The sequence below is a fragment of the Ascaphus truei genome, chromosome 15 (assembly GCF_040206685.1).
Source record: "Ascaphus truei isolate aAscTru1 chromosome 15, aAscTru1.hap1, whole genome shotgun sequence".
In the NCBI taxonomy this organism is placed as follows: Eukaryota; Metazoa; Chordata; class Amphibia; order Anura; family Ascaphidae; genus Ascaphus; species Ascaphus truei.
Genome location: NC_134497.1, coordinates 33491822 through 33515683, shown reverse-complemented (window position 1 = coordinate 33515683; position 23862 = coordinate 33491822).

Genomic DNA, 23862 nt, shown 5'->3' with positions numbered 1-23862 from the left:
ATACTCACCTAGACTCTGTCCCGCGCTGCTGGGTGTGACGTCATCATCCCGCGTCGCAACGGGTCGCGGTGACGTGGCGTACACAGCCATTGGCTCGGCAGGTCAGGTGGAATGCTAATACTAGCTGACTGTCTCTTTTTTCCGTTTTTTTCTAAAACAAACTTTATTAGTACAGAAATAATGAACACACAATAAAAAACTTGTTAAAAACACTCTAAAGTACTGAACTAGCAGCAACCCTGCACAGAAGGTGTCTATAATTAACACAATATTCTAGGGGATAAGTATCTGTACTTACAGTATGTATTGGATAACTTATAACCCCTGCCAGAGTCCACATTATATCCTGGCATGTAGCTGTGCAGGTAGTGATAATGGATTTGTTATCCGTGAGAGAAAGAAACATATTCACAATACAAGACAAGTGATACATAGATTATAACAATAAACATATATAAATTTACATGTAAATAGTGATATAAATTGATAAAGATTAAATCTTATCTGATCAGTACAATCAACATAACTAAAGTATTCTATATACTAGTAATTGTTTATGAAGTGACCCTTCAACTGGTGATGATAATTACTGATTAAATGCTATCATATTAGCACCCGTTAGGATAAATATTATATATCCAGAACTATAGTGTACTTAATTACATATATATATGTTGTTGAGAGAACATGAATAGAGTTTGGGAAAAAAGTAATATAAAGTGTATTGGAACTAAAAAAGTAAACAATACTTAATCCATTATATAGTACAATAATATTAATCTCTAATATCAGTGCTTAAATAATGTTTAAATAAAAAATGTTTAAATAAAAAATAAATTGAATACATCATTTATTTGTTACTGAATGAACTAATATTGAATATATATAAGTTAATTTTTATAGATTAATTTAAAAAGTGACTGATATCCCAATCAATATTCATGCCAAAAGGTTCTCTGGTCCTAAGAGTGAAAATCCAGTAGGATTCACGTCTGTCTAACATCTTAACCCTGTCTCCACCTCTTGGGGGAACAGGGATATGTTCTATACCTTGGACCGAAAGTGAATTTACGTTGCCAAAAGGACAATTCGACACATGTTTAGGTACTGGGTGATTTTGATCTTTAATGCGGATCAGTCTAAGGTGTTCTAGAACTCTGATCTTTAGTTTTCTTGTTGTCCTCCCGACATATTGGCGTCCGCAACCACATTTGAGTAAATATACTATGTGTGTAGAATTGCAATTAATAAAGCATGGGACGTTGTAAGTCATTCTAGTAACTGTAGATGTGAATGTTTTGTTTTGATTCACTGAGATGCATGCTTTACAATTAGTGCATGCATACATTCCCTTAGGTAGTGGAGTTTTTACATCTTCCATAGTTGAAAATAAGCTAGGTGATAATATATTTGCTATTGTTTTAGCCCTTTTAAATATGATGTTTGGACCTAGCGACACATAAGGTTTTAACACAGGGTCTAGTGACAGAATATTCCAATGTTTTTTGAAAATAGCCTTGATGGATTGTGCTTGCTTACTAAATGGTGTTATGAATGATGGACTATAGTCAGATCTAGAGCTTTTAGTAGTTGTTTGCCTAAGGAGACTTTTCCTGTCCATTTTAAACACCTCATTAAGTATTCTATCCAAATCAGTTTTTTTATATCCTCTTTGTTGAAACCGAACATATAACTCATTAGATTTAACTTTAAATTCGTCATCATTGGAACAATTGCGGCGGGTTCTGATGAATTGGCTTTTCGGTATCCCCATGAACGTGGCTTGAGGGTGGCAACTACTAGGTTTTAAGAAGGTGTTGCGTGAGTTCGGTTTGCGGTAAAAAAAAAAAAAAATTCTGCTATAAACATACCTATTAAAGGTTTTTCCATTTTTTGTAACTATGGACATAGAAGAAACTGAACAGATTGACCCTGAAGATCCCGTCAATTACATCTCTGGTTATTTTGACAACACACTTAGGCTTAAAAAAGCCAAAAAAGTTTTTGATCACCAAACAACTTTGGATTGTGATGATCCATCAGATTTAGAAGATCATTTCCAGAAACTTCAAAAATTAATGACCAATGATACCAGAATATGGTGGGATCTGATTTCACTGGAAAATTATTTGCTTGTTAAGAGGATCCCAAGAGGATTAAGAGTTAAAAAATCCCCCACGTTTGGGTTTGTAAGCCCACAATTTGAAAATGATTGGAAGAGCATTCTTAATGACTGTTCATTCAAGTTGATGGAAGTAATTGTCAAATTAAAAGCAAAAGAAAAATTGGTTCTTGAAAAAGAAATTAAAGACTTACAAACTTATCTGACCAAATTTTGCCGAATGAAAGGGTTTAAAGAATTAGATAAAAATCTGGAAAAAAGTATTAAGGATTTTGAGAAATTTATAATGGATAAAAAACAACAAAAATTTGAAAGGGACAAATTAGACTATGATCGCCATCAAGTTTATTCGTGGGAAAGAACAACACCCAATAAAAGAAATAATAAAGACACACGTCCCTATCATTCAACACCAGATAATAAATCCAATAAATACAGAAAATCTATTCTAAAACCAAGTCTTTCTAACACTGCATGTAGTGGAGATTCTGACACAGCAGACACAGATAACATGACACACACAGTCTCATTTGTCAATACACATGAGGAAGATAATTCCCATTCAGATGCGGATGCCCCTAAAGAACAACGCCCCTTTTGGGAGAGGAAATATAAAGAACGAGATTCAGAACATAGACCCCAACAGGGACATTCCACTGAGTCCTCTAGACCAGCTGAGGTGTCAAAAAACCCAAAAGGACGAGACGGGGGACAAAAACAACACAATCCAAAAGGAGCACCAACAAAGAGAAAGAAGAACTTTTAAAACAGGAATGTGGCGTTATAAATATTTCCAATGTGGTACTCTCTGATGACGAACTATCACTACTCAACAAGGGCCTGGGATATGTCCCTGACACTGACTTTAATTTGTTTCAAACAGTGATAGACCTTAATAAATTTATCAGGAAGTGTACTCTCAAAAAATTCTATCATGAAAAGAGTAATCAGGAAACTGCTGATAATGTTGTAATTAACGGTGATGATTGTATTTCTCCTAATGTCAATTATGATATTAACATCAATTCTTTTAAGGAACAGTGTCTAGTCCAGGACATGGAGGAGATTCAGGGATTCCAAGATCCTGCATTTAACCATGAGAATTTCTTGGGTAACTACAAGACAGGTTTGAAGAGAAAGTCTACATTTTTTCCCACATTCATAAAAGGGAAATTTCTATCCACATTTGAGTCCCTAGTGGAAAGAGATTTAAGACTTCTACACAAAGGATTCTCATTTACCACGAATTATGACCTTAAATATAGGGATAATTTATCAGTAAATGAGAGACAAGCACTTAGAGATTTACAAACCAATAAATCATTGGTAATAAAAAAAGCTGATAAGGGGGGGGCGGTGGTGGTGCAGCATAGGGATGATTATCTCAGGGAAGCCTTGCGCCAACTTGGGGATCTGACTTCCTATGCTGCACTACCCTCTGACCCCACTCTTAAATTTCAAAGGGATCTAAAACATCTACTAGATGTGGGCTCTATGTTAAGAGTATTAGATGAGAATGATGTCGATTTCCTGTTTAATCCCATGCCCACCACGCCCTTGTTTCACCATCTCCCGAAGATTCATAAGACATTGTTCTCCCCCCCAGGGAGACCAATTGTCTCCAGTATTGATTCTTTGGGGGATGGTGTTTCAAGGTACGTGGACTTCTTCCTCCAGCCCCTTGTTCAACAATTGCCTTCATACATTCGCGACAGTAGTGATTTATTAACTACACTGGACCGAGTTGTATGGAACCAAAACATGGTGTGGGTGACACTAGATGTTACGTCGTTATATACCATCATTTCCCATGAACATGGCTTGACAGCTGCACGTCACTTTCTCAATCAATCGGATTTAGCACAAGCACAAGTCACGTTTCTCTTAGACGCTATTCACTTTCTTCTCACTCACAACTTTTTTCTTTTTGATGGGGTTCATTATCTCCAGAGACGTGGAACGGCTATGGGCACGAGCTTTGCCCCATCATACGCCAACCTCTTTATGGGGTGGTGGGAGTCGTTCCACGTCTTTGGAGATAAGAACAAATTTAGGGAGCACATTATATATTATAGACGTTTCATTGATGATCTCCTGTTTATTTGGGAAGGAGACATCACCACACTTTTGGACTTTATTTCTGCACTCAACGACAATGAGTTTAATCTCTCTTTCACTTATTCTTATCACTTTCAACACATTTGCTATTTAGATTTATGTTTATATATTGACACCTCACTCTCCATACAGACCACATTATACCGCAAACCGAACTCACGCAACACCTTCTTAAAACCTAGTAGTTGCCACCCTCAAGCCACGTTCATGGGGATACCGAAAAGCCAATTCATCAGAACCCGCCGCAATTGTTCCAATGATGACGAATTTAAAGTTAAATCTAATGAGTTATATGTTCGGTTTCAACAAAGAGGATATAAAAAAACTGATTTGGATAGAATACTTAATGAGGTGTTTAAAATGGACAGGAAAAGTCTCCTTAGGCAAACAACTACTAAAAGCTCTAGATCTGACTATAGTCCATCATTCATAACACCATTTAGTAAGCAAGCACAATCCATCAAGGCTATTTTCAAAAAACATTGGAATATTCTGTCACTAGACCCTGTGTTAAAACCTTATGTGTCGCTAGGTCCAAACATCATATTTAAAAGGGCTAAAACAATAGCAAATATATTATCACCTAGCTTATTTTCAACTATGGAAGATGTAAAAACTCCACTACCTAAGGGAATGTATGCATGCACTAATTGTAAAGCATGCATCTCAGTGAATCAAAACAAAACATTCACATCTACAGTTACTAGAATGACTTACAACGTCCCATGCTTTATTAATTGCAATTCTACACACATAGTATATTTACTCAAATGTGGTTGCGGACGCCAATATGTCGGGAGGACAACAAGAAAACTAAAGATCAGAGTTCTAGAACACCTTAGACTGATCCGCATTAAAGATCAAAATCACCCAGTACCTAAACATGTGTCGAATTGTCCTTTTGGCAACGTAAATTCACTTTCGGTCCAAGGTATAGAACATATCCCTGTTCCCCCAAGAGGTGGAGACAGGGTTAAGATGTTAGACAGACGTGAATCCTACTGGATTTTCACTCTTAGGACCAGAGAACCTTTTGGCATGAATATTGATTGGGATATCAGTCACTTTTTAAATTAATCTATAAAAATTAACTTATATATATTCAATATTAGTTCATTCAGTAACAAATAAATGATGTATTCAATTTATTTTTTATTTAAACATTTTTTATTTAAACATTATTTAAGCACTGATATTAGAGATTAATATTATTGTACTATATAATGGATTAAGTATTGTTTACTTTTTTAGTTCCAATACACTTTATATTACTTTTTTCCCAAACTCTATTCATGTTCTCTCAACAACATATATATATGTAATTAAGTACACTATAGTTCTGGATATATAATATTTATCCTAACGGGTGCTAATATGATAGCATTTAATCAGTAATTATCATCACCAGTTGAAGGGTCACTTCATAAACAATTACTAGTATATAGAATACTTTAGTTATGTTGATTGTACTGATCAGATAAGATTTAATCTTTATCAATTTATATCACTATTTACATGTAAATTTATATATGTTTATTGTTATAATCTATGTATCACTTGTCTTGTATTGTGAATATGTTTCTTTCTCTCACGGATAACAAATCCATTATCACTACCTGCACAGCTACATGCCAGGATATAATGTGGACTCTGGCAGGGGTTATAAGTTATCCAATACATACTGTAAGTACAGATACTTATCCCCTAGAATATTGTGTTAATTATAGACACCTTCTGTGCAGGGTTGCTGCTAGTTCAGTACTTTAGAGTGTTTTTAACAAGTTTTTTATTGTGTGTTCATTATTTCTGTACTAATAAAGTTTGTTTTAGAAAAAAACGGAAAAAAGAGACAGTCAGCTAGTATTAGCATTCCACCTGACCTGCCGAGCCAATGGCTGTGTACGCCACGTCACCGCGACCCGTTGCGACGCGTGATGATGACGTCACACCCAGCAGCGCGGGACAGAGTCTAGGTGAGTATAAATCACGCAGCATTATATGTATTTGTCACCTTGATAAAGTGCCTTGTGCATGAAACGCGTAGGTGCGTTCGTGTAGTCCTATTTTTGCTGCACCACCATGCAATAAACCTGACCTGTTGCAAGATTGGAGTGTTCACCTGTTTCATTTGTTCCGGTCCCATGCTGATTTGGAATTCGTGGCTGTGCTTTACATCGACATCTCTCTACTTGCTGTATACCTTCCTGGATGATCAGCACGCCCTGGATGCATAGGAGTCCTGCAAGCACTAAGGTAAGGGCCGCAGTGCCCCTGCATATATATGTTTACCAGTGCCTCTGCTCATTATATATTGGTTACTAGGGTGGGTGCATATGGTGATTCAGCTGTGGAGGTTAAACAGACCCCACTTAGACACTTAGCCCACACCTGATAATTGGCCATATTTTTCATGGACTCTTTGTTATCATCCAGTATTATTCACACATATTGTGGAGGATTTCTAACCAATTTGGATGCATCACATCGCTCTCTTCTACCCCTCATAACCAAAAGACTTAGACAGCTAAAAGTGACCAAAGTATATTTTATTAAACAGGTTAAGTTTATATGTATTATGCTGTAACGAAGTGCTCACCACACACAAGGCGTGACCGCAAGGCCGAGTTCAGAAACAGAGGAGCTAGGAACTGGAGTACAGGACAAGACTGTGGAGGCAAGGGTAGCAGTGAACACTTCAAAGAACAAAGGATTATGTGTTACTGTAGACCAGAACTTTTAACACCAAAATACCCGGATCATTTGATTGAGCAAAGCAAGAGATAAAATAAATTGGGATTTTTTGAACATAATGAAATTAACATACAGTACACAGCGTGGTTTACAATCACAACGAAAATACACTTACTGTAACGGGGTAAAACGAAATATCTAGTTTCCAAAACAAAATGTTGCAAAACAAATTCTGAAACAGTCCTCTGTCAGCAGCGCAACTTGCCACTGCTGTTTACTCCACCAGAGCTTCTTCTTTCATTCTGTTCCTGTAGTATTGGATCTTGGAACCTTAGTTCTTACGAAGCTTAACTGAATCTGAAGCTCTTGAAGCTTAACTGAATCTTTTTTTACGATGTTACGAATCTCTTACAGCATGATGAATCTTAGAAGAATCTGTTACAGCATGATGACTAATTCCTAATGGGCTGCAAGGGTTCTTATAAGGTTAACATTCCTATACCTAACTAGTGCAGCCTATCTTCTCCGTGGGAATATTTTCTTCCACCTATCACAGAGTTGCCAATACTTTGCAAACCTGGCAGAGGGGCTTCTCATTCTGCTATGGGCATGTGTGAACTTTGCACCTTGACCGCGTAGCATATGAGACCCTGCCGCTCAGTCTGGGCAGGGTGACAGCTTGCCAGGATGGCTTATTGAAGTTTTATGCCTTTCCCCCTGCTTGCTAACAAATGGTTTAACACCTCCATATCCTGGAGTGCCTTTGAAGCTTAGAGGGCGAAGTAGCCACTCTGTCTCCCATGAAAATTGATTTTTACCCATACTGAACATTACTTGAACTTAAAAACATATAACTCTTGCAACCTTATACCTGGTGGAAGATACACCTGTAATTGTCAATCGCCACCTGTATTTTGTCAATACAGTTTGTCTCTGTATCCGTGGCCAGGGTTTGTTCATGCCTACTCTCTATGACCACAATATCTTTCTTGATCTTGGTCAGTTCCTTGGTCGCCAGCTCAATGACAAGAATCATTAGATCGAATGAGCATTTGTTGAGGATGCTGATCCAGCATTTACAAAAGTCTTGATCGCTGCGACCTATGGTAGGTTGATTCTTTATTCTAAACCTCCTGGGTACAGTAGCTGTTTTTCTCGGTGATAGTGCGACAAAGTCGCACCATGCAAAAAATAGTCCACCTCCTTTTTCTTGAGTTTCAAGAGGTCGTTTTAAATATCTGAGGCGTTTTCTGGTCCGAAAATGTCCTCTACAAGATCCGTATATCTAATGTTGGTAACCTCTGTTTCGCTATAGCTCAAGGTATCCGATATAGAGGAAAAAATGCCAGCGACATCTGGAAACTCTTCCATAGCACAAAGTCTCTGAATAGAAAAATGAAAATCTAATCAATTCTCAAGAATGTTAATCATGCGGTAGCCAAGACCGCAGTGAATTCAATGCAGGATGCTCCACTCATAGAAGTAAACAAAAGATGTAGCAGTAGGCACTCAACTTGCAAACAAAGGTAGGTGCATGTTCTATCGAAATAGACAGCAGACCGGTGTATCCCCAAAGGGGAGACAAAAAAAACAGCACTCTGGATATATGCAAAAGAATGTACAGTATTGATACAAAAAACAGGCACAAAAAATATAACATTTCAGTCCTGTATAGGACCTTCTTCAGGGGAGGTGCTGGAGGACTATGACTGTGGAAAACATTTATACCCTCAACCAACCCTGTGATCACAATTAAGAACAGCTGTTTCTAATTAAAAAAGGGAGTCATGCTGCCGCCGGGGGCATCGTCACCTCCGAGCGTCAATCAGGCTTCCCACCAACACTGTTTACATCCAGCTATCACTGTCAAAAGCATTGCGCATGAGCATCAATGGAAGAGGCCAATCTCTTGTTTGGAGTCTAAGGCGTCCTCAGTAGTCATGGCGACATGCAGTAAACATCTAATCGCCATGGTTGCTGAGACAGGGAGCGGACACAACAGCTGACGGGCACGAGAACTGGACGCCAGCGGTGACGTTACCTGGACGTGGCAGCTACATCCCTAAAAGTACAAAGAGAAAGGTGTAAACAACAAAGATTGAGTGGTTAAAAACATATTCCAGATGTATAACTGGTGTGAACTGTAGCGACAGATATATCATGAAGCAGATAGAGGGTATAATAAACACATGAACCAGCCTGTAAGCCCCGATATCAAATAAAGGGACGGTTGCTACATCCAAGGAGAGAGACACTGATACAGAGAGAGAGACAGAGAAAGAGAGAGGGAGTGTGAGAGAGAGAGAGTGTGGGTGAGAGACAGAGAGAGAGAGACACACACACAGAGCGGCACACACACACACACACTGACGGTTCAGGGAATTCCTTCCTCTCCATTTGTCCCTGGCACTGCGCTTCCCTCTGCCTCTGATATCCCTTTCTTGCCAACTCGCTCTGTTCTCCCTTCCTCCCGCATCCGTCCCTCTGCGGCATCCCCTGACGCTCTCCTAGCGTCTGCGCACGTTCCTCACAGGGTGCGCGCATGTTCGCAAACTCCAGATCCCCTCCGCAATACGCCCTGCTCGCGGCCTCCCTCTGTCTCCCGTCCGGTCCCCTTACCTCCTGCAGTCTCTCCTCCGGTTCCTTCTCCTCCCTCGGTGGGTGCCCACGCAGCGCGGCGCTCCGCGTGACTCTTGACACAGCCTGTGCGCGCGCACCCTAACCTTACAGAACCTGTGCAGGCTCTCTCTGGTTCTCCTGTCTCCTCCCTCTCTTCTTCTCACCTATCCCTGCTGAAACTCACATCACCCTCTGCTCCTCCTCTCTCTCCCATTGGTGTTCCCTCCTTTATAAGCCCTGTCTATCCTCTAGCTCATTGCTCTGCATAGCTTCTTGTAACCTCTGTGTGTGCAGTCCAATGCTTGGCTCTCCTGTGTCTTTCAGTGTTTGTTCCTGCTCCTGCTTACCCCTGGATCTCCCTGGCTTGAACTCTGCTTGTACTGGATTACCCTGCTCTCTCCTGCCCTTGAACCCTGCTTACGGATACGATTTTGCTGCCTTCTGTTATCCCTGGACTCTGGCTTACGGACATCACTATCCTGCTCTCTATTGCCGTAGACTCTGGCACACGGACATCACTATCCGAACTCTGATTTCCAAGGCATTGCAAGTATACCTTAACCATCTTTCTACAGGCTCGGCAATGCACTACCACACTCCGGGCACGCCCTCACTGCTGTGGGTGCGTGTTATAAACCTACCCACCTCAGTACTGGGGACTGGCCAGGTCTGCGGGCATACAGGCGTTACATTATGCAGAGCCCAACAATTGCAGATCCCCCTGAGATGGGTCAAGGTGTTTCTTTGGAACATTTACAATTTGTGAGCAACCAGCTGACCACTGTTTCCCAGCAACTTGCTAACCTCTCTATCCAGGAAACTCCAGTGGCTCCATCACCCCCTGTCGCTATGACTTATGGTAATGCTGGACCCCATATTCCACCTCCCAACCGGTATGATGGGGACCCTCTCGCTTGGCGCGGATTTCTAAACCAATGCGAGGTGCAATTCGAAATGTCTCCCTCTCAGTTTCCTACCGGCCGTTCTAAGGTGGCTTACATTTACGCCTTGCTTACCTGCGACGCCCTCGCTTGGGCTTCTCCCCTCTGGGAACATAAGACTGAATTAACCCAAGATTACCCTAAATTTAGGCGTGAATTCCAGCAAGTGTTTGACACTCCCGCACGACGGGAGACGGCCGCCTTTTCTCTTTTTCATATCTTACAGGCTCGAAGATCTGCTGCCAAGTAGGCGATCGAGTCCCGGACCCTCGACGCGGAGACTCAATGGAATGATGAGGCACTCTCACCCGCATACTGGCACGGTCCCTCTGACAACTTGAAGGACGATCTTGCAACTCATGCCTGGCCATCCTCCCTGGAGGAACTGATTACTCTCAGTATACGAATGGACCAACGCACCCAGGAATGACGGCACGAGAGACACTGTTCCCGTTCTCTTTCCTCCCCTGTTGTCTCTCACAGGTCGCCCTCTTCGCCCCTCCTGGCATTGGATGCCCCAGAGCCGATGCAAATCGGTATCCAACAACTTCGGGCTGCGGAGAGAATGCAACGCCGTCAGAAGGGACTCTGTTTCTACTGTGGTTCTTCGGAACATCGCCTCCAGAACTGTTCCCTGAAGCCGGGAAACGGGTACACCCAGTAAAGGTAGAGGGGCTTCTACTGGGTACTGTCTCTTCTTGCCCCTCTCTCCCTGAGGATCTCCCAATGAAGTTCATGCTTCCTGCAACGCTGGCGGGCCCTGACCTCCTATTGGAAGTAAAAGCTTTCATTGACTCTGGATCTGGCGGTAATTTCATGGATCATACCTTCGCCTCTGAGAACCAAATTCCCCTGGTCAAGAGAAAAGCACCCATTGGCCTCGAGGCTATTGATGGTTGCCCGCTCCAGCCAGCATTCATCATCTTGGAGTCCATTCCTCTCACTTTGACCTTGGCCGACGGTCATAAGGAGGTAATAGTTTTTGATATCTTCCATTCTCCCACCGTTCAGGTTATTTTAGGATTGCCTTGGCTGCAACTCCACAATCCGCGCATTGATTGGACCGGCACCTAACCTATGCAGTGGCCTTCCTCTGCTGAGTCAGTCTCTACTTCTCCTCCTGTTGCGGTGCTCGCCGGTTTGGATTCCGTTCCTTACAATCTCTCGATTCTCCCGACCGTGTATCATGAGTTCCTGGATGTGTTCAACAAGGTACAGGCTGAAGTTCTGCCTCCCCATCGTCCATACGATTGTCCTATCGATTTCATTCCAGGAACCATCCTCCCGAAGTCGAAATCTTATCCCTTGTCCGTTCCAGAAACTGAGGCTATGACGTCTTACATCCAAGAAAATTTGGAGAAAGAATTCATCCGCAATTCTACCTCCCCCGCTTCTTCGTGAAGAAGAAGGATGGATCGCTAAGACCCTGTATCGACTTTCGTGGACTCTACAAAATCACGGTAAAGAATCGTTACCCCCTTCCCGTAATCTATGAACTTTTTGATCGCCTCCAAGGAGCCTCTATCTTCTCCAAGCTTGATTTAAGAGGGGCCTATAATCTAATTCGCATAAGGGAAGGGGACGAGTGGAAAACCGCGTTTAATACGCGATCTGGACATTATGACTATCTAGTAATGCCCTTTGGGTTATGCAATGCTCCCGCCGTCTTCCAAGAGTTCATGAACGACATCTTCCGGGATGTATTGGGAACATTTGTTATCGTATACTTGGATGACATTCTCATTTTTTCTAAACACTTAGATGAACACATTCACCATACCAACTTGGTTCTTTCTAGGCTCCGTGCTAACCGCCTATACGCCAAGATGGAGAAATGTTTGTTCCACCAGACGTCTACTGCCTTCCTAGGCTATATTATCTCTAACCAAGGTTTTTCTATGTACCCAGAGAAATTGAAGTCTGTTCTCGACTGGCCGCTGCCAAATTCTCTCAAGGTCGTGCAGCGTTTTCTCGGCTTTACCAATTATTACAGGAAATTCATCTGTAATTTTTCTTCCATTGCTCTCCCCATTACTGCCTTGACCAAAAAAGGTGCCGACCCCACGTCTTGGTCCTCCGAAGCCATTGACGCATTCGAGTTTCTCAAAAAAGCCTTCGTCTCTGCACCCATCCTACGTCATCCTGATACCTCTCTTCCCTTCACATTGGAAGTTGACGCCTCGGATGTGGGAGCCGGTGCAGTTCTTTCTCAGAGATCCTCTTCCCAAGAGAAACTCCATCCCTGTGGTTTTGTTTCTCGGAAATTCTCGTCTGCCGAGATAAATTATGATATTGGGAATCGTGAGCTATTGGCCATTAAATTGGCTCTTCAGGAGTGGAGGCATCTTTTAGAAGGCACCAAGGAGCCTATTGCCATCCTCACCGACCACAAAAATTTGCTGTATATCGAGGGAGCTCGACGATTAGGATCCCGTCAGGCCCGTTGGTCTCTTTTTTTTTCCCGTTTCAACTATACCATTTCGTATATTCCGGGTACCAAAAATATCAAAGCAGATGCTCTCTCTCGCCAGTTCGCCATGGAGAACTAATCCAATGAGTCCACGAAACCTATTCTTCCTGCCATATGCATAATCTCTGCCAATAATTTTGATGTGTTGGATGAAATCAACAAAGCCCAGGTTCACATCCCCAGCAGGTTCGGGGTACCAGAGGGACGCTTATACGCATCTCCACGATTTCGCCACAAAATCTTACTTTGGGGACATTCTTCTAGAACGGCCGGTCATCCAGGCTTCAAGAGGACAACGGATCTTATTAAACGGACCTTTTGGTGGCCTAAGATGAACAAGGACATTTTTGATTTCACTAGTGCTTGTCCGGTATGTGCTCAGAGTAAATCTGCCCATCACAAACCTTCGGGTCTTCTCGTGCCTCTTCCCATTCCGGAGCAACCTTGGAAACACATCTCTAAAGACTTCATTGTCGAACTTCCAAGTTCTAAGGGAATGAATACCATTCTTGTTGTTGTAGACAGATTTTCTAAACACACACTTTATTCCCCTCAAGGGTCTTCCTAATTCTGCTACTTTGGCCGATATTTTTTCCAAGGAAATTTTCAGATTACATGGTGTTCACATTTCTATTGTTTCTGACAGAGGTTCTCAATTCATCTCTAAATTTTCCCAGAGACTTGGGATTTCCCTTCTTTTTTCTTCTGGATATCACCCTCAGACCAATGGTCAGACAGAAAGGATGAATCAGACCTTAGAGCAGTATCTCAGATGTTTCGTCTCCGAATCTCAAGACAACTGGGTGGATCTGTTACCATAGGCCAAATTTGCTATCAACTCTCTTTAAAATGAATCTACGCAAAAGTCCCCTTTCTTAATTCATTTCGGTTTTCACCCTAGCAGTCTTCCCCTCTCCTCCCCCCCTTCTGGTGTTCCCGCAGCGGACTCATGTTTCTACCCTTCAAAATTCTTGGAGGAGGATCCTTAAGACTCTACAATAATAAACGATACGTTTCAATAACAATGTAACCGATTTAGACTGAATCGGCACATTACGTTCTACAGGTAAACTGTTTGTGTTTTTTACTTTTGTTACAATCAATTCTCAAAACATTCTTACTGGTTCCTAAAAGAGCAATCCAAGCATTTTTGTGTTGTTTCCACTGCCCCCTCTCTCCCCCCACCTCCTCCCTCCACTACCCCTCTCCCCCCTCCCCCATCCCTCTCCACTACCCCCCTCCCCCTCCAACCCCCTCCCTCTCCACTACCCCCCCTCCACCACCCCACTACCCTAATACCCCCCCTCCACTACCCCACTCCCCCCCAACCACCCCCCCCCACTACACCCCTCCCCCCAACCGCCCCCCTCCACTACCCCCCAACCGCCCCCCTCTCCATCCCCCTCAAGGTGGGAATCTTTAAGGGCAACAGTATCGAAATCTGCAAAGTTGAGGGGAGGCACAAGAGGACACAAAGGAAAAATAAAATGAGTTGGTCCGGAATGAAAGGCGGTGGTCAAGTTAATAGACAAGTCTGTTTGAGTTACTTGATAAGTATGCAATGTATATAATTCATGAGTTTTAAAAGTTACAAAGGAGGTCGGAGAGGGAATCCCTCCGGCTGTCCCGATGCGCTCACCTAAAAGTGACAGGACCTTGGTCAGGTCACTTTTACAAGTCCTTAGGGTACGGGAAGATAGGCTTTTCACGATCAATGGTCCGCCCGGAGGGGTAGGGCCACTTCCCTCAGATACCCTGAGGCCTGAAGAACCAGCCGGGTCAGACCGGCATTGGTTCTTCCACCAATTTTTTAGGTTGTGTTTCCCTTCCCCCTGCCCTTTTCCATTCACACCCCCTGCCCACCTCTTTTGCATCTTCACACCAAACTCACAGCGAGAAGTGAACTCTCCAATATGGGGGAGCCTAGTCCCACCAGAGACAGTAAGTGGTCGGCCCCAGATTACATTAGCATTCCCAAAAGAAAGTGGATCATGGGTCTAAACATAATCTCTCACAATGTTCATGGCTTCAACAGCCTGGGTAAACACCGAATAGTATTAGAGGAATATAGACGGAATGGTGCGGACATAGTATTCCTACAAGAAACCCATTTTAGTACCAAGTCCACCCCCAAATACATACATAAACAATTTGGACAAATATTTTTCTCCTCCGCATTAGCAAAGAAAAGAGGAGTGGCAATCCTGTTCCAAAATAACACTATATTCAAAACAGAATTACTCAAAAAGGACAAAAATGGCCAATACCTGATCCTAATAGGCACAATTAATGGCCAAATGCTGACGTTGGTCAACATATACGCCCCCAGTGAATACGACCCGCCCTTTCTCGCCTCAATATTCAAGTTAATCCACAGGGTAGCCAAGGGTCTGTTGATAGTCGGAGGCGACTTTAACACGGTTATGAACCCTGAATTAGACAGAATGGGCCACGCTAGACCGAAAGGCAGAGAAGATGTAGCAGCATTGAGGGCAGGAGTGAAACTGAACCAGCTAGTAGATATATGGAGGGAACTCCATCCCCTGGAAAGGGATTACACATTCTTTTCTATCCCCCACTCCTCCTATAGCAGAATCGATTACTTCTTTATCTTTAGCAGACTGGTCCCACAGATCTCCCATACTGGGATCCATGATATTTCATGGTCAGATCATGCACCGATAGAGCTTAGGTGCACAAATTTAGCCCTAGACAGACCAGGAGCGAATTGGAAGCTTAATGAATCTTTGCTAAAAGTCCCGGACCTGGCCCAACAGATTAATGATGAAATTGCCCATTTCTTTCAAATTAACAAAGACTCAGTTGACTCACACACAACCCTATGGGAGGCGCATTAAGCGACCCTCAGAGGAACACTAATGAATCTAGCAGCGCGTAGGAAGAGAGTGAGAAACGCCAAAATATCAGCATTACAAGCAAAACTTAAAGATCTAACGGCAGGAGGCGCATGCGCGATGGTGTGGTGGGTAGCTGTTTAAGTTGAGAGCTCCTGCCCCCGCCGCAAGAATCACACATCAATATCTACTATAAAATCGTTTTTTGCCCACACAGCTGCCATATACCAACCGGGGAATAGCTCAGGATGGCCCCGCAGGCCGCAAAGAAAAAAACGACCGGCGATCTGAGAAGATATCTGAGCCGGGCGGCAACGAAGGGGGCCAGGACAGAAATGGCTCCGGACTCTGCAGCGGGCTCGGAATCGGAGAGAGAGGAGGATATGGAGGACAGGGCGGATCAGCTTCCCGTGCGGAGATGCGACTTCGATCGCCTCTACAACGGCATGAAGTCGCTCTTTCGCGCGGAGATCAATGAGCTAAAGAAAGAGGTCAAAGCCTGGGAGAGCGCACAGGAGCGTTAGAAGAGAAAATGGCGGCCGTCACTACCACCGCGCGGAAAGCGGAGAAACGGTCAAACTTCCTGCAGGCCCAGATCTCAGAGCTGGCGGAAAGGCAGGAGGACTCTGAGAACAGAGATCGCCGAAGTAATCTCCGCATAAGAGGCATCTCGGAGGAGATTACCGACATAAAAGACTATATCACCCGCTGGTTGTCCACCTTACTCCCGGAGGTTCCCGCAACGGAGCTAGCGATGGACCGCTGCCACCGGGCCCTCTGAAGCGGGCCAGCAGCCAATGACCAACCGCGCGATGTGATAGCCGAATGCATTATTTCAGCACAAGAGAGGCAGTACTCCAAACAGCGAGGGGCGAGGGGGCCTGCAGCTTTGAGGGGGCCTCCCTCCAGCTGTACCAGGATTTATCCCCCATCACCCTGGCCCGGCGAAAGACACTACAACCTATCACGAAATTGCTGCGAGACAGAGCAATCCGCTACCGGTGGACCTTCCCATTCGGACTGCTGGTCCTGAGGAATGGGAAGGCCATCTCTATGAAGGAACCGGAGGACGCCCCGGAATTCCTCCGCAAACTCGGAGTAGAAGAAGGCCAAGCTCCGGCTCCTCAGAGAGACCAAGACCCAGAAGTGGATTGGCAACAGGCCCCCACCTCATAAAAGAACAGGGGAAGAGCGGAAGGGGAGAAAGAGTGAACGAAGCAAACACTCTCACAAATGACATTTTAAAGCGGTTGTTATCGCGGTTTGACGGCCACAGTTGCGGCACAGTTCTCCTCCAAAATGGCGCCATTACCCCTGAAGACTATGAAAGCTGAGGAACAAGATCCCCACCAGCTCCCAGCGGCCCCCGAAGAGCCCCACCTATGTTAAGAGGACGGGAGAAGCCTGCGGTGCAAAACCTACCTGCAGATCCAGTGGACGAGACAATCGGGACCCCGGAAGCCAACCGTGACACGCACGCTCCTGAAAATGGCGACATCAGGCTGCTTGGCGGGCTTTCCAACACCTACCGGAAGAAGAAGCCATCTGCGTGGGAAGAGCTGACCAAGAGACATCCGCTCCCATCGACATCCGGCGGCTGAATGGCGACGACCGGATGGACGTCACTGGAAACCGCGAGACGGCCATCTTGGTTGGGGCGCATTATGCCCGGCACCGGAAGCGCTAACCCCAGGAAATGGTCCTGGCAGTCCACCGCCACCTAAGACCGAGAGACTACTAAGGACCCCGACAAGGGAGACCACGGTTGGGTGGCAATGCAATAAATGAAAGATATAGTTGGCGAAACCCCCCCCCACTCCACCCCCCCTCACCCACCCCCCCCATACTCCCCCCCCTACTCCCCCTGCACCCCCCCCACAACCCCCCTCACCCCCCCACCTCTCACCTCCCCCACCCCCCCCCCCCTCCTACACGCCCCCCCCATTTCAGCTAGGGAAATGGCACAAGTTAAGGGAGAAGATGTAGTTGTTGATGTTCATTATGTTTTTTACGTTTATCTGTTCGAAGGCAGGGACGGGCAGAGTTACACCCACCGTCGACATGGGACTCCAAACGGGACCCTGGGGGACACCCCCAGGGAGACCCGCGCAAGACCCCGCTGGGCCGGTACATTTGGGCCAGGAGCTCACTCCTACGTGGAGAGGCGAAAAGGCCCGGACCGGACCCCCAGAAGGGGCATTCCTGGTGACCAAGGGGAACCAACCCCGTGGGTTCACCAAATGTTTTATTTGTTGTTGTCTCAGTGTTTTCCCTGTGTTCCCTCTGTATGTTCCTTCTTGTTTCCCCCGCTCGCAGGCCAGAGGAGCACGCAGCTACGTAACGAGCCTTCGATGTCACCAGACACCTCGACAACTCGAGATCAGCACCCCTGCTACCATCGCTGAGTCACACCCGAGAAGCACCAATGGGTAGGGACCTCACAGTCATTTCACATAATGTGAAGGGATTTAATAGTCCCCAAAAACGACGTTTGGCCATGACAGATTACAAAAAAACGGACCCTGACATTATCCTCCTACAGGAGACACATTTCTCCCGACACAACTCCCCAAAATATTTAGACGGCAGATATCAGACCTGGGTGGCAGCTTCAGCCAACAAATAAAAGAGAGGGGTCGCGATCATGCTGCACAACCGACTATCGCTGGACATTAGAATTACTAAGAAGCACGCTAACGGTCGGTTCATTATAGTGGTGGGGACCATCCGCGGTCAACCCCTTACCATAGCAAACGTATACGCCCCTAGTGACCGCGCGGATACATTCTTTGATAGATTCTTCATGATTTTACATAAAGTAGCACAAGGTGCCATAATACTGGGAGGGGACTTTAACCACACACTCGACCCGCACACAGACAGATGCACCCCTGGCGGACATAAAAATCCACAAAGTAGAGCGGCCTGGATCAGAGGCCTCAGGGCCAATAATCTGGTCGATATCTGGCGCGAGCAGCACCCAGGAGAAAGAGAATACACATTTTACTCCCACCCACACGACTGTTACAGCAGGATAGACTACCTCTTTGTGTCCAACAGAATGGTTTCGCAGATCTCCCATACGGGAATCCATGATATTTCATGGTCTGATCACGCACCTGTAGAGCTGCGGTGCACCGATTTTGCGCTGGACAGGCCAGGAGCGACCTGGAAACTCAATGAGTTCTTAATTAAAATCCCGAGGTGGAACAAACGATAGGGGAAAAAATCAGGGCTTATTTTACTGAGAACACGGGTAGCGTGGCATCTCAATCCACCCTATGGGAGGCCCATAAGGCGACACTCCGAGGTGAACTCATAGGGATCGCAATTAGGCGGAAAAAAGAAAGGGAACGAAAGATTCACACTTTACAATCTGACCTGAAAACCCTATCCGCCCTACACAAAAACAATAAGCAAGCACAGACCCTTAAGGCATGGCTATATACAAAAACACAACTAAACTTACTGATGGCCTCCCGAGCTGAGAAGGAGCTGACTTGGTCCAAGCGGCAATTCTATGAACGAGCCAACAAGCCAGATACCCTGCTTGCCCGCAAACTCCGAAACACGAGTAGTAATTTCCATATACAGACAATTCGAACCAATAAAGGTGGCCTCACTTCTGACCCTAAACAAATTGTGGAAGAATTTAAAACTTACTACGAGAACCTGTATGACGGGGCGAAGGTCTCCCATTGCGAGACCACTCATAAGCAGCTGAAGGCATTCTTAAAGGAGGCGAACCTGCCCAAACTAAGCAGAGTGGAAAGGGACGTGCTACAGGAAGATTTTTCAGGTGAGGAAATATCAGAGGTAATCAAAACATTGAAGCCATCGAAGGCCCCAGGCCCCAATGGTTTCTCTAATCTATATTACAAAAAGTTCCGAAAACTGTTAGTACCTCACCTGACTAGGTTGTTTAACTCATTTTTGGAAGGTGCCCCTATACCCAGCCAGATGCTCCAAGCGTCTATATCAGTGATTCCCAAACCAGGGAAGGACCCAGCTGACTGTAAAAGCTATCGCCCAATCTCATTAATCAATTCCGACACTAAAAAAATTTCCAAACTACTGGCAAACCGCCTAAATAAGGTTATGCCCCGGCTGGTCCACCCAGATCAGGTAGGGTTCATCTGCAGGAGGCAAGCGGTGGATAACACCAGACGGATCATAGATTTAATCGATTTGGCCCAAAGACAGAATATCCCGTCTATGGCACTTAGTTTAGACGCCGAAAAAGCCTTTGATCGAATTGATTGGCCCTACCTCACAGAGACGCTTGGGGAGTTTGGGGTGGGAGGGAGAATGTTGGGCGCCATTCTAGCTCTGTACCGTGAACCGAGGGCGAGGGTCAGGCACCAGGGCTTCCCTTCGGAAGAATTCCCGATACGGAGTGGCATCAGACAGGGCTGCCCCCTGTCCCCACTTATATTCGCACTATGCATTGAACCCTTGGCAGCGCGTATCCGTAACAACCCAGATATAACAGGAATCCAAATTCAAGATCAGTCACACAAAGTGGCCCTGTATGCGGATGACATCATCTTAATGTTGTCAATGCCCCTTACCTCTCTTCCGAACGTCTTCAGCTTACTAGATGCATTTAATAAGATTTCGGGGTTCAAAATCAACCAAACTAAATCAGAAGCTTTAAATTTAAACCTGCCAAAGGCCACAGCAAAACTGATAGAATTGAATTTTAACTTTAAATGGCAAGCCTCCTCTATCAAATACCTAGGGGTAAATATTACCAAAGAATATAGCGCCCTTTACAAAGCTAACTACCCCAGACTGATAAGGACTCTGACGGAGGATCTCAGACTATGGTCGGGCTATGCAATTTCATGGATCGGCAGGATCCAGAGCCTCAAGATGAACCTCCTCCCCAGAATCCTGTACCTTTTTCAGACCCTCCCGGTGCAGGTGACTAGGGATGACATCCTCCGGTTACAGTCCTCCATGGTGAAATTTGTCTGGAGCAGTAAAAATCCACGCATCAAAGCTAGTACACTAATTCGACCAACAGTACGAGGAGGACTTGGAGTACCTTGCTTGATGGCCTACTTCAGAGCGGCACAATTAACTCAAATTGTACAATGGCACATGCCACCGGATCTCCGGAGGTCGGTTGAATTAGAAAAGGAATGTAGCACCCCTGTAGATTTACAGGACTTAATCTGGCTACCAAAAAAGGCCCACAAGTCCATGGGGGTGCCGCTAGCGGCACTGAAGAGCTCGTTGGCAGTTTTGGGGGACACCAGATATAGATGTGCTCTTACCACCCAGCACACATACATGACCCCGTTTGTAGGGAACCCTGATTTCGCTCCGGGCCTGCCGAGTGGGAACCTAGTGGCCTGGAAAACAAAGGGCCTCACGAAGCTACTACATCTGGAGGGCAGTCCATTATTAAAATCCTTTGACCAAATTAAATCTGAAAGTGGGATACCAAACTCTGAGTTCTTTAGATACCTCCAGATTAGAGCATTTTACAACAAAATCCCTAAACGCCTTCGGCGTACCAATTTTGAGCAGCTGTGTTCGAGAGGCACGGACACTACAGGACTTACTTCTAGGATCTATAGAGAGGTGGTCTGCCCTGGAACAAACGACAACACTAAACTGAGTTACAGACGCGCATGGGAAGCTGACTTAGGGGAGACATTAGAAGACGACGACTGGGACTCAATAGTACTGACAGCAGCCAAAAGCTCGATTTGCACAACCCTGAAGGAGAATGCATATAAGGTCCTAATGAGGTGGTACCTTACCCCAATGCGATTAGCAAAGTTTGTAAAAGATTACCCCCCATTGTGCCCCAAACAATGTGGGGATCATGCAGACTTGCTGCACATGCTGTGGGGCTGCACCAAAGTGGCTCCTTTATGGGAGGAAATCCAAGATTGGTTGGAGAGAATTCTCGGACACCCGGTCCCCTTGGACCCCTGGCTGTTCCTGTTGGGCAGGCGCAGGCGGAGGCTAAGCAGACCGGCTCAAAAATTGATTGCACACTTTGCAACAGCCATGAGGTGCGAACTCGCAGCATTGTGGAAGCAACCAGATTTTCCCACGATGATGAAAATTCAGAACAGAATTTGGTATGTTTGCCGGATGGAACAATTGACGAGTTTGGTCAATGACACCGGCACAAATTTTCTAAAAATATGGGCCCCATGGCTGGATCACTCAGACACCCCAGGGGTGAATGCCACCAATATTCTGCTTTGATAGAAGGAAATGCATCCTCCTCCAGGGTGGCGGCACAGACAGTGACAGAGAAGGGTACTGGTAGGGCAGACGTAGGAAGACAGTAAGGTGGCAACGAGAAGTCCCACACCGCCCAAGAACGCTATCGGAGGTCGTAGAACACAATCAGGAGATGCCCCTCGACTGGCCCTCCCCCCCCTCCTCCCCTGTGTTCGTCTTGTCTGTCCCGTATGTCCGTCGTTTTTTTCCCCGGTACGTTATCATTTGTACTGTATGGCATTAAAAAAGAAAATGGGAACGTGATCACTCATGTATGATAATGGGTTGTTAGACAGTGTTTGACCTGTACCATGTCCCAATAAAAACCTTTTTGTTGAAAAAAAAAAAAAAAAGATCTAACGGCAGAGCATAAAACACATACAAGAGCCGAGACCTTGAGTCTTATTTTTTTTTTTAACAAACAATTTTATTGGTTTTCATGGAGGGTTACAGGCAACAATCCAATAAATTTACACGAGGTGTGTTTACAACCATTTGTACATACATTAAGGCGGGCAATCTTACAAAGCCTAGACAAGGAAGCTTTGCAGAAATGAACAGTAACTCCTCCTTATTTTAAAGAAGAAATATGAGGATAGTGTAGAGCAGGTAGAGAAAGAGAAAAAGAAAAGGGTGAAGAGGGGGGGAAGGGTGGGGGGGGGAAGGCGCAATGATCTGGAGATGCGAGTGTTTTAATCTTAATTGTAGGGCCATAAGTCCCAGACCTTGTTAAACCGGTCTAGGCTCTGGTTCAGGAGGGCCGACAAGTATTCCATCGATTTAACCTCGTTTGTTCGGCGGAGAACCATCTGTTTGGACGGGGTTTTTATTTGTTTCCAATTGGCTGTTAGCGAGCAGCGAGCTGCTGTGAGCAAGTGTGAGATTAGTTTTCTCGTAGAAGCTGAGGCTGAGTCAGTTGGTTTCGCTAGTAGGAACACCAGGGGGTCCAGAGGTATCTCCTCCCTCGCTATTTCTTCCGCCATAGAGCGGATCATATTCCAGAAAATCTGGACCCTAGGGCAGGTCCATAGTATATGTACCAGATCTCCACCCTGACCACACCCTCTCCAACACATATCTGGCTGGTCAGGGAAGATCCGGCTCAGCCTTCTCGGGGACAGGTACCAATGAAATAGAATTTTGTATATATTCTCTTTGGTAGAAGTACAAATGGATGTTTTGGCTGCAGCTTCCCAAATGTCCTCCCAGTCATCTCTATCTATGTCTACGTTTAGGTCCTCAGCCCATTTCAACATATAGTTGTGGTTGGCGGGTATCACAGAACGTGCTAGTCCCAGGTAGATTCCCGAGATCAAACCTCTTTGGTAAGTTCCCGCGGCACATTTTTTTTCGAAAGTCGTGAGGCTTTTAAATTTGGACCTGTGGGACGTCACTTGGAGGATATGTCTGATCTGGAGGAATCCATATAAGGGAAGTTTTACCAAGGGGTGCCTGTCCTGTAACTCCAAGAATGACATCAGAGACCCCTTGTTAAGTAAGTCCGATGCTGTCTTTATACCCGATTCACGGAATTGCTTAAAGTCCCTGGGGACACAACCCGGGGGAAAATCTGGATTATCGAATATAGGTATAAGGGGTGAAGGGGAGGATGTCAATCCATGTCTGTCTTTTGTTTGTGACCAAATTTTCCACGTACAGTACATCTGATGGCTCCCAGGCCTATTTCGCCTGGTATTATCTTTCCACCCCCCTGGGACCAAAGTATTATTCCATACCACCGTTTGTTTTAGGTGAGATGCTTTGTAGTATTTGATTATATCTGGTACACCTAGGCCT